Below are 13356 nucleotides of genomic sequence, written 5' to 3'. Positions count from 1 at the left end.
ACAATGAAATAAAGTGGGGTGAAGTCATGGCTGTAATAAGAGGGATGGTAGTGTGAACACATTATTTATATATATATATATATATATATATATATACACACACATATACATACACAATGCATATATAATTATGGAAACCCTCCTTAAAAATCCTGCATTTGCCACTGGATGTCATACACCTCCTGCTGCATTTGCATAATAGCAAGGACGTAATTGCAAAGCTGAATCACCCCCAGTGTGCAGCTGGGTGCATCAGAATAATGGTGAGCACATCTGGCCCTATGGTACTTCACATTTGTCTAAGCAGATACCACTCAGTGGGCTTGATTCAGATTTGCACGGAAATGCTATCGCAGCTACGATCTCTCATATATAGCAATTGCAAAAATATGCTAATAACTCACTTGTTGTCAAATGCTTAGAGACGCCCAATGAAGTATCTCACATCCGCTGCTCACACACAAAACCGGAAACATAGAACGCAGGTCAGACGACCATCAACCTTCTAAGCTGTTGCAGACATAGCGAGCAAGAATGCAGTGGCTAATTTTGCACGCCCACAAAACAGTGTTTAACACACTTGCGTTTCTCTAGCTACCCCCGTTACCTCCCCCAATCACTATTTGTCACTGTTTGCAAGTAAATCCTCTGTGCAAGCGTAATCGCAATTTAATCACTGCAGGTGCACAGTGCAGCTTTCGCACATGCACAATAACTAACATACGCTCAATCTGCATTTGCATGTGGATCATATTCAAGCCCTGTGTTATCAAACATTTTCTTTAGACTTCATTCCGGTGTCAAGGTATGCTATGTATAGGCACCATATGTTATAGAATTTTAGGACTCCCACCTCAAATCATGGAGAGTGGTTCTCCTAACCATGAATAGAATATCTAAAGCTGGAAATACACAGGAGCGATGTTGGGCCAATATGCCATTTCATAACAACATATTGCCTACATCACTCAGTGTGTAAGCATGTTTGTATGCTCCCTTGGTCGCTAGGTTTGATGTGCTGCACATCAAACCTAGTGATATCGCTAGCGGCCAGTGTATTGTTAATGAATGATGTAACGGTGATTGTTACGTTGTTCATTAAAGTCGTCCAGTGTGTCACTGTTGACGGGCATTCGTTCCGATGCCCGTTTTTTTGCAATAGAAACAATTAATGTAAGCAAGGGATATAGGGGCCTATATATTCATCAACACTAAAATAAAGTTTTAAGGACATTTTCCTTAATTAACGTTATTTTAGTATTCATGAAGATACTTAACACAGGAGATATCACTGATATCTCCTTGCTAAGTCCCCCTGTGTTAATTTCCACACTCCCCATACATTAGTATGGGGATATGGAAATTATGGTATTCATTAAATTCAGAAAATTATGTATTTTTGGAATTTGATGGTGTTACCATACGCTACTGTGAGGTGGCGTATAGTAGGTAACACTTACCTGCTTCCAGCTGGACATGTCCCCCGGCGTCTTCCTCCATCGCTCTGGACTCTCCTCTGGCTCCGTCTGCTATGCTGTCATGTGTTCTCCCCAGCAGAACACAATAAACTTTAGAAAAAAAAACAACTTTTTTCGTTTTTTTTTCCTCTAAACTACTTAGTTCTGCTGGGGAGAACACGTGACAGCATAGAAGACGGAGCCAGAGGCTGCTGTTTGAGCAGGTAAGTCGGGGACGGGGGGGAGGGGAGCGGAAGGGGTGGGCAGGTGAGCAGAGGTTACCGCAGCTGTAGGTAGTGCTGCGCATGCGCTGGGTTAACGAATGTAACAAGGCATGCGCAGCACGGATTACAGCTGCGGTAAGTTAGTGTAGATAGGGATAACTATCTATTTCCTGAAAAGCTGTCATCGCAAAAATGACAGCTTTTCGAAATAGAGTTATGGGGAGGAGGAATGATGAATTAATTAGGTAGAACTCCATGCGAGTTCTAAACCTAATTACCTCCAGGGAAAGTTTAGGTTTGATGAATAGGCTCCATAGTGACTGTAGCAGGGGGCCCATGGATCACTTGTGGTAGTATGCAAATAAAAGTTCTCTGGGATATTGTGAAATTTTAGACAAAAAGGCAACATTAATAAAATCAGAACACTGAGATTTTCCTACAACTCCATGGACTGTGGAATAAGAATAGTTGGTAGTCCCACAATTTGGCCACAACCCTAACTCCTCCTCAACCATATGTGTGCAAGGGTGACGATTTTTTAAGGATAAAAAAAATAAAAAATAAATATATATACACATTTATCATATGAAGGGCTGTTGAATGTGACCATAGCAATATATTAACTCATCCATTCATTTCCATAATATTAACTAGGTCTATTGTCTTAGAAAAAAAAAAGTTGTTAGTTCAATATCAGCATGATTCATGAAGAAACATAAGGCTCATACACACTAGACATGGGCGCCGAGAGGGGGGGGGAGTGGGTACAGTTTGCCTGGGCTTGCTCGAGGGGCCCTGGTCCGGCGCCGCCCCCCCTCCCTCACAGCAGCTCAGCACCCAGCCGGAGCAGTCTCCTATGGTTGTGGGGGGGGGGGGGGGGGGAGAGCGATCACAATGATCGCGCCCCCGCCTGCTTATCGCCGGGCTGGGGGGCGTGCAGCTGCAAAACTTATATTTTTCTTTTTTTTTTTTTTCCAAGGGGGCATGGCAACGCCCCCTCCTTTGCCCAGGTCCAGCCAGGCTCTCTACGGCCCTGACACTAGATGATATGCTCCATGAGCGATATCGTCCAGTGTTTCCCCTGCAGTGCCGGGCTCAATGTCGTTAACGGCATTGAGCATACACACTGAACGATATCGTTAACGATGTTGTTCAGTGCCGGCACCCTTCCTCATCAGTGAACAAGCACAACCTGACGATATCAACAGGTTGGCGTGCATGTTCAGGCGATGAAAGATATCGTCAATGACCCACGGGAGCGCACATCGTTGGTCATTTACTGCAGGGACTCCTTGATATTTAAGTGGTAACTGTTTAAACCATACTGGTCTCCTTCTAGTGGTCACTGCACATTGGCCTTGATATATAAAATATAGGGGGGAGATGTATCAAAGCTTGGAGAGAGAGATAAAGTACCAACTAATCAGCTAATGGTCACTTTTACAGGCTGTGAAAAAGTTAGGAGGTGATTGGTTGATACTTTATCTCTATCCAGAATATCTCTCTTCAAGCTTTGTTAAATCTCCCCTATAACTGCTAAACAAGCCCTGTCAGTGCTTTCTCTATAACAAAGAAAGGAACAGAGCCAAACATCCCTGAAACCTGTGTAAAATATTGTAGTTGCTACGAGCCCACAAAGCCTCTTGCTACTTTCACTGCTAGCCATACTGCTATAAGATGGATTGAAAAACCGATCTGGTATGTACTCGTAGGCAGTTACCAATAGAGCTCTGTGAAAAACATTTCCGAGTTAATATTTAGAACCCCCTTTGAATACTAGTGAGCTGGAGCAGTATGAGGTAGTTTATGTTTGGTTAAGAAACTAGACAGGGAGTATATGTTACACTCAGCTATGTCTGCATTTATGAGCTGTAACAGAAACATACATTGTTACATATAAATCTTTGTGTTTGGAAAAAAAAAATCTGTTTTGTTATAATATAAATGTAACAGGTATTTGCATATTTCTATCAGAATATGTGTAGCTGTTACTCACACATATCCTCCAAATAGTTTTCCAGCTGCTGCTGCTGCCAGTGCAGTGTATTAACATGCAATCTACAGTAAGTACAATAGGATTCATCCTGTCATGTTCTCTAAATGTGCGAGCGATCAGGTTTAATAAAAAGGAGTATTAACGTATTTCCATAGACCTTTGTTTTTCATATATTGACCAAGTACAGGTATACTGTAAGCAATTAAAAATACCAAGTGCCGTTAAAGCCTGATTTAGAAGACAAATACTTTCCAAAAAAGGAAATAAAATATTAAAGCTATTTACCTTTTTATACATTTCATCAAAAATAAACTTACATCACCAATGAACAAAATTCATATGTTTTAGCTCTTCTCAAACTGCAGACTCTCAAATGTGACCTCTTCCACCCCGTATAAAATGCCATGCGCTCAAATGTCCCACTTAAAGCTACAATGTCATAGACATTGAAGATCAAGTTCTGTATATTTGTAACATGAAGTAGCATTTTTTTCCCACCTGTGCACACTTACTGTTTGGGATGTGTTATTGTTTTTAGCATCAATTGATTACTTTAGCCTAAGTAACTGCAGTACCAAACTAAAGGCCCCCATACACAGTGCGATATGCACCTTGAGATGCGACAACCGATCCGATGGCCGACCTATCAGGCGGTCCCCACACACGGAGCAATCCACTGCCGACCGCCTGATATACCGGAACCCCCTCCCCCTCCCGCATAGCCCTGCATGGGATCGTACATCGCATCCCCAGATCAAGTGAACATGCAGTAAGATCTGGAGGTGCGAAATACGACCCCACGGGAGCGCGCACAGGCCGATATCATGCCCACACACGGTACGATATAGCAGATATATCGTACCAATCCGTTGGATTGGCTGTTATATCGCACCGTGTATGGGGGCCATTAGGGGAAAATTAAAGTGCAAAGCTTTCTATATCCAGGTGGAAAGTTATAGGAGATAATGTTGGAGGGTTTGAAATTATGGATATCCATGGCAGTTATAGTTTGTGGACAGCATTACTCTATAATAAACTAGATCATCCAAAATGAGTGATCAATCAACTCATCCCTCCTTCTGGATCAAAGATTATCTTAAGCACAACAACATTAAGGGCTTTATTTATGAAGCAGTGGCTGTTGTAAGCCACTGCTTCCCGGCGTGCTTTACACAGACTGTTAGTGCCAATTCAAATTTTCACTTGCAACCTGCCAGGAAGCACTGGCTTACAAAAGCCACTGCTTTGTAAGTAAAGCCCTAAGAATTAATACTTAAGCTGCATACACACGTAAAGATTTTCTGTCCAACCATCCAGCTAGTTGATTGGTTGGAATGAAAATCTGGTGCAGTATGGGATTAAAGGGGCCTATCCATTTATAGACTTGAAGGGACTGAACGACCTTCAAGTCGCCGGGTGCTGAGCGGCACTGAAAGACGTTCACTGAATGTGCTGTCCGGCTTCCTATCTCCTAACATGCCGAACCTGAAGACTGTCGTCAGGTCGACCGGCATGTTGGAGAGATAGTCGGGGTCGGCAAAGACCCAGCGTGCATGCGCATCGCTGGTCCTTGCCGGCTATCCACTAGCAGACTTTCTTCACGTTCCGACCAAAACCTCCTGGTTTTGGTCGCATCTTGCAGAAAGTCTGCTAATGAATAGGTCCCTTTACTGATGATCAGCAATTTGCTCGTAAATGCCAGAAAACAGATGAAAATGGTCATTCAGACAAGTTTGTTAAATGTTCGATTTAAACAATTTGTTCAAACAGTTTTTGTCCATTTTCTGGCATTTGGGAGCAAATTGCTGATTGACATTTGCTTTCATACCTTACCAGATTTTGGACAGAAAATCTTTAGACTTTACCAAGATCTATGGGTGCAATGTATTAAACAGTTTTTGTACTTAAAAACACTTGTGCTACACAGATTTGTCAAGTTTAAGTAATTAAACTTAATTCTTACACCCACTTTGTTGATAGTGATAGATTTATGTGAGTCTGCATTCCACCTTATATTACAATTTTTTTTTTAATACTACAAAATACACTTCCTATTGTTGTTCCTCTCTAATAACTTATCCTGAGAGTCCTGTGCCTATAAGGAATGGAATTATTTATCCGTAAGTTGCCTTTGCTATATTGTCCACCATTCACTATCACCTCAGTACTGCTTGCTCAAATTTCTGCCACATCCCTTATAGCACGTGACACGAGGATGCAGTACAACAAGACTATGGTCATTAAACCCCTGGACTGCTCACTACATACTTATATATACGTAATTGAATATGTACCCCTACTGTAAGTGACAAGGATGTTGTAAGTCACCATCCTCATGATTTTATATGGTTATTCATTTCTGAGGTGACTGCTAGGGGGGTATCCAGTTAGCCGTGATAACGATAAGTTTTCTCTGGAGAAAACTTTTTGGACCATTCATCCGAATTTGCCGCTTATCGCATGTTTGCACGCTCCTGTTTATCATGCTATCCTATTGCAAAACTGGAGATAACCAATTTGCACGATAATTCTTGCATTTGCATGGATGACAGGCGGTTATAGGTGAAAATGGGGAAATCAGCCTATAAAGGTAAACTAATAGTATAGAATTGTGTTAGTGGCCATAATCCAAGGGCTTGGGGTTCTTAAATTGTGTCCAATGGCTTTTATATGCATGTTTCTCTAACAGTGAAAAAAATTATAGAATGCAATATTTTTTGGCCAAAATAAATGCTGTAGTTAAACTAAGGGTACATTAAAATGTGTTTAAGTATATTTGTGTCATTATAGGGCAATTTTATTTATTTTTTTAAAATACATCTGTCACTTGCACCTGTAATGTTTAAAAAACACTGGTCCCATTCATACAGCACCCCCATATACCTGTCCCACTACTTTAAACCCATTTTCCAACACTTTTTTACCCCCTAAATTACATGTCATTATTAGCAAAATGAAGCTGATTAAAAAATATTTTTTGCCTAATTAGTCATTAAGGAGGGTGTCTTGGTGGGTCTGCATCAAGTCCCAACATTTTTAGTCCAAAATATGGGTTTTGCACAACTTATCACCTACTCAGAGGTGCTGAAAACAAATTTGTGATACAGGTTGAGCCTCCCATATCCAAATATTCCGAATTACGGAATAATCCGAAATACAGAATTTTTTTTTAGCATGACTGAGATAGTGAAACCTTTGCTTTTTGATGGTTCAATGTACACAAACTTTGTTTAAGGCACAAAATTATTTAAATGAAATATATAATACCTTTTAGGCTTTGTGTATATGAAACCTAAATGAATTTCATGTATGTACACAAGCTTTGTTTGACCCACAAAATTATTGAAAATATTTTATACAATTACCTGCAGGTTGTATGTATAAGGTGTATATGAAACATAAATGCATTCTGTGTTTAGATTTGGGTCCCATAGCCAAAATATTTCATTATGGTATGCAATTATTCTGAAATACAGAATATTCCGATATCCAAAATACCTCTGGTCCCAAGCATTTTGGATATGGGATACTCAACCTGTAATTGCTAGCTAATAGGATAGCCCAATAACTATTTATAAAGAAAGGACTTCACCAGTGAAAACTTTTCAGAGAAAAAACGGGTAATTGGGACTAATTGGATACCCCCCTAATATCTGTATTTATTAAGGTGGTGTGTTATTCCTTATACAAGTTTTCAAAATAAACACTGAAGTGGTGGTATTAAAACTCACTGCTTATATAGATTTTATATACAGGGGCTTATATAAATATTATCACTTGTATATTATATAGTGTTTAGGGATCATTGGGGGGAGATTTATCAAAGCTTAGAGAGTACCAACCATCAGTTCCTAAATGTCATTTTAGAAACACAACCTGTGACATGGCAGTTAGAAGCTGATTTTCAGGTACTTTGTCTCTCAGCAAGGTTTGATACATCTCCCCCTAAGGCAGTTAATGCGCTTTTCATCTGTTAAACATTAAAAATTTCCATCTAAAAATGTTAATGCTGTGTTGAAAATGTAAGCACCTAGCACAACCTATTCCTCGTGTGGTAAAGTGTACTACCAGCACAATACATTGTATTGGTAAAAGTGCGACATGAAAAAATCTATTAAAATACATTAATAAAAAATACATCTGCAGCATACACTAGTTATAATCAGTGTTTGAACAAGCCCTTAAATGTTACTCTGTAACAGTTGTTAATTTACTAAAATATAAAAACAAACTAAAGAAAAAATATATAGAAAAATAAAGAAGAGGAAATCCTCCTATGATCCAAGTCAAACACAATTATTGTGAAATGACTTGCATGCTATGAATGGTAGGAGTGTTTTCTAACTTGTCTTTTCTATTTATCACAGTGTACTGAGTTTTACTTGTTGATCTCCCCACCTAAGAGACTCAATTCAGTATTTGTTAGACAAATTACGTCTGCACTTTTTTTTTTTTTTTTATATTGTAGTGGAAATTATTAAAAAAGTTTACATGGTTGAATACACCTCCTTACTTCATAATTCACCCACCCACATAAATAACTTTGCCTGTAACTGGAATAATGTAGACAAACTATATTGTGTAGCATTTGCTATATGGTTTGTCCAAAAACAAGGACCCCAGTGGAAGTTTAAGAAGAATGTAGTAGAGATTACACTTATCATTTGATAAGTTCTATTAGCTATAGATTTATCTAGCCCGACTATTTACATTTTTATATTCACCCAATTGTAGAAATGTGTCCGGCTGGGGACACATCGTGGCTGGCCCTGGGACCAAGCGCTGGAAGTGCATCGCAGCATTTCAAATTTGGTGCTGGCCACGAGCCAGTCATGGTTTGCTGATCGCCAGCCATTCAGGAGTGGCCGCAGTGAGTCAATTCTGGCTATTTGCATCATCACTCCGGCTTTATGGAGTTGGTGTGAGTGGCGAGAAGACAAAAGGCCGGTGGAGAGGAAGGAGGATACACCACCAGACATGGATGCTTTAAGAGAGGAGAGGGCCTGTGTGCAGACTCAGGGCCTAATTCAGACCCGCTCGCGAGCGCTCGCAAGTGGGTCGATGGTGCCCTAATGCACATGACGGAGGGAGCTCCTTCGTGCGCATGTGCGAGACCCGCATAGAGACAGCCAAACTGTCGCTATGGGTCTCGCACCAAAGTGGGCGTGCTGTCGATGGTGACTGACAGCACGCCCCCTTTGGTGGGCATGCTGGGGGCGTTGCTGCCCAGATGGAGGTGTTCCCATGGGAACGGCCTTCCGTCTGGAGCCGGCCCCACTGACATCACTAGTGATGTCAGTGGTAGTGCTTTTGGCTCTGATAGAGCCAAAAGCACTCCTGGGCTTCCGGCAGCGAGACCCTACCGCAGGCCCTACTATCCGATGGTCGCGATGGTCTTGACCATCGTGACCATCTTTTTGGCCGCTCGCACAAGCTGTGGGTGGTCACCCACAGCTATGCGAGCGGACAGGCGGCCGCTCCATTTTTAGGTATGAGGGCCCTGATTTAGAGCGAGCGCTCTGGTCAGAGCGTCTGGCTCTGAATCAGGCCATCAGTGCGGACGCCCTCCTCTCTGGCCCATTGCTGCAAGCAGCACTCTGAAGACTGCAGAGAGGTAAGTATAACTATATATGGGTGCAGGGTGTGCAATGTGGGCACCCCCTGGACCCAGGGGCCCATGTGCACTATACACCCATTATAGATACACCATTGCCTCCCGAAGAAAAGAAGGAAGAGCCAACTGAGGAAAGCGTACTGGTGGAAGGACAAAGATGATCAATGTCGGCCAGAAGAAGAAAGGAGGGAAAAAAAAAAAAAAAAAAGGTGTCTGGCTTGGATGGATCAGTGGCAGAAGCCAAAGCCCTGTGGGCAGCAGTGGGCTTTTGCAAAAGAGCTTCTATTAGCCCTCCAACACCCAAGACTGAGCTTAGGAACGGTGAGGACCATGTGGTGAAGGGTGGCAAGGTACGTTGTCTAGTTATGTGATGTAACAACTTACAGTATGCTCATGCTACTGATCAGGTGAGAAGGTATACATGTTGAATCAAATGTTTACAGGTGACATTTTTTGATTTAGTAGACAATCATTTAAGTATATTGCTATAGTAATCCGAGTTGTAATCACAATCTAAAAACACACTAGAGTGACTAGATCATATTCAAGGCCAAAACTGGAAACATAAAAGTTAAAATTTAATCAGGGAAAAATAAAAATACTCATTGTTTTGCCTAAAAACACTTAAATTCAAATGTTTTATTATTTATTATTAATTACTAGCAGCACACTAGTGGGAAATAGAACATTCTGAAATTAAAAGGCTTCCAGTGCTGAATAAAACAAACAATGGAGGGTCCCAGATGAGTGATTTAAACCAGAGTACTAATTTCAAAAAGTGGGAGATCAGGTTTAGTAAAGAAATTTAAGGTAAAGTATTATCAAAATACATATAAAGTTTTAAAACAGTATATGAAATAAATTAGTTACAGTATATTACTAGGTGTTAATATAACACATATAGAAAATGAATAAACATTAATGTATACAGAAAAATGCATTAAGGTATTTTTTAAACTTCAGTATAAATGTTTTATATTTAGGATAGGATATAAACATTTCAGTTGCATCTACTGTCTGTACATACCATTTATTGACTTTCTATGGTCTAATGGTTTTTTCATTAATCAGCTGAACATGTAAATAACAGATTTCTTTAATGGCTTCTTTAGTGTTTTCCATTGCTATATTAGTTTTCACATAGACGTTAACACATTTCAAACACCTTAAGGTTTTATTCTTAAGTGGAAAAAAAAAAAAAAATACAGGGAGCCTGTTAGGGACGCAAACATTCCAGTAACACATCTTCAAAACATAGGTCTACGCCAGGAATAGCAGTCAACAATGATTGTTATGTCATTGGTGCTACCAACAGTCACAGTGTATTGGAGGTATTGGGATGTACAGTAGATCATTTGCTTTAGAAAGAGACTTGTAACATGTCAGATTTGTAGAGCCATGACCTAGAACACTCTCTCCATTTACCGTATATATAATTATATGCTGCCCTTTAAAAGTTTGAATCTGAATATGTAAAGATTTTCCATTATAAGTATATATTTTTTTTAAATTCAATAACATTCTGGAGAAATAAAGAAAATCAAATTGTATTTAGCAACTCCATACTGTTTCACTTTAAACCCACGTTCTCAACTTGTATTATCACATGCTGAGTTTCGTTTGCAGCATTGTGTTACTGTACATGACTTAATAATGAAAATCTGTCAGAAAGTCTAAGTTAAATGCACTTGCCAACAGTGATCCAGCCCGGACTACAAGCTCATAATAAATCTTATAAAAGCACAATCTGAAATACCACAGCCGGCTGAATATTAAGCAAACAAATCACCCTTTTTTTTAGCGACCTTACAGTTTGTAGCCAATATAAAATAATTACTCTTTTATAATTCCAAGGTGCTACTGCTGCCACCCATACAGAATCTTTGTGCATGTGAAAATTGCAAGTAGAACCACATAATACAATACCTTTTCAGGAGACAGTATCACAAAATAATTTTCTTTTATTCTTTTAATATAGGGTAGAATCTTCTTATCATTGTTTAAATGTATTTGAATGTTTTTCCTTGTCTGTTATGAAGTTGGAAGCTCAGGTTACTGCATGTTGGCACAGTGTTAGGGTTGCTGCCACACAGCACTGGGGCCATTGAATTCATTATGTGTGGTGTCTGTATGTTTTTTTTTATTCTTTACTATGTTTGAAGGTTTCTATATTAGTAAATAAATGGATTTCTGACGAAGTTAACCCTTGTGTTTGCGGGTATGTTTGTGTGGTAGGAATTATAGTTTGCATAATATATAGGAGCTACATATAAAGGTTATTATCTATTTCTCTATCCACTCAATCATCTCACCATGGCTATAAGCAACAATTTAGCTCAGTGGTTCTCAACTCCAGTCCTCATGTACCACCAGCAGGTCATGTTTTATGGAATTCCTTAATCATGCACAAGTGAGTTAACATACATATGCTGCTGGGTCAGTCAATCATCCCACCTGCTTCTAGACAGAAATCCTCAAAACCTGATCTGTTGGGAAAATTTGAGGGTAAGGTTAAGAACCACTGGTTTAGCTAATTTACTAAATGGATTTAAGACATTGGAGGGAAATTAAAACCAAATTCAGGAATACTAGTCCAAATTACAAAACATGTATCAACAGATTAATCTACAGAAAAGTCCTCTCTCTTAAGGCCCCCCCCATACATGGTGCGATAAAGCAGTCGATCTGACTGATTGGTACGATTTTGCTGCTATATCGCACCGTGTATGGGCCTGTCGTCGGACCGAGCGCGCACCTGTGGGGTCGTACATCGCACCCCCTGATCTTACTGCAGGTTCAGTTGATCAGGGGATGCGATGTGTGATCCCATGCAGCGCTATATGGGAGGAGGTGGGAGCTGGCATATCAGGCGGTCGGCCACCCGATTGCATCATTTGTGGAGACTGCCCGATATATCGGACGCCGGATCCCCCGTCGCGTGGTGCCTATCACACCATGTATGGCCACCATTAGTGTGCCATTTATTAGCCAGGTGTCCTCTATTAACCTAAATTGAATCTGAAGATGATGCATGCTCCTTTCACAGAAAAGCTAGAGCTGGGACGTGCTCTAGATAAACTAGTCCATATTTAGAGCAGGGATAAGTAGCACTGATTACTGTTTAGTGCACAAATTGAAAGTAATGTTTGTGGAGGAATACAAGGTTAGGGAATAAAAAGTGGCAATGAAAGCATGCCATAAAAATAGAATTAGTGCATGACAAGAAGGGGTTGTCAGGAGCTTGAACATATGGGTGTAGCCTGCTGGAGATCTTTAACACTTCTTGTATTCTTCAAACCAGCAATTTATGTATTTTATGTACAACTCTGAAATGTTGGCAGGTGGTGGTGTGCTCACTGCTACTTTGGGTAACCATGACTTATATTTGTTTATAGCCTGAGGACTGGGGAAGATCCATAGGCAGCCCCTAGTAACATGAGAACTTGAGTTGTAGAAGAAAAAAAAAATGCAGGCATGGGCAAAAAGATGACTCCTGGACAGTTCTGATTTTATGGCTGGGGAGAGCCTGGTGGCTTGTAACTTTGATATCATGTGTATCTACCAAAAGCAGAAAGACCTTTTGCTCACATAGGTACATAAGTAGGAGTAAAGAGCATAGCTCATCTCGAGCAGTCAAATTAAAGCTGAGCAATATCAAAAAGTATTGAAATTATCAATGCAAGAGATAGGTGTGGCACCATGCACGTGGCCGGTAAGGTCTTAAGGTGCGTATACACTGGGCGATTTTACTGAGCGATTGCACGATTACATCATAATCGTGCAAACGCTCAGAAATCGTGCACAGTTATGTCGGAAACAACCAACGATGCGCGCTCCCGCTGGTCGTTTCCGACATTGTCCATCGCCTGAACATGCAGCACAATCTGCCGATAACAGATTGGCATGTTCAGGAATGGACTGTGCCTGCACTGGACTGATCGTTCACTGCAGATACTACAGGTGATCAGGAACGATGCTACAATTACGATGTCGTAATCGTACAGTCTTTCCTAATCGCCCAGAGTGTACGCATCTTCACCTACAGTAGGTGCAAAACAGCCTGCT

This window comes from Taudactylus pleione, unplaced genomic scaffold (assembly GCF_031769625.1).
Source record: "Taudactylus pleione unplaced genomic scaffold, aTauple2 ptg000179l, whole genome shotgun sequence".
NCBI lineage: Eukaryota > Metazoa > Chordata > Amphibia > Anura > Myobatrachidae > Taudactylus > Taudactylus pleione.
Note: the sequence above shows the minus strand (reverse complement) of the source record.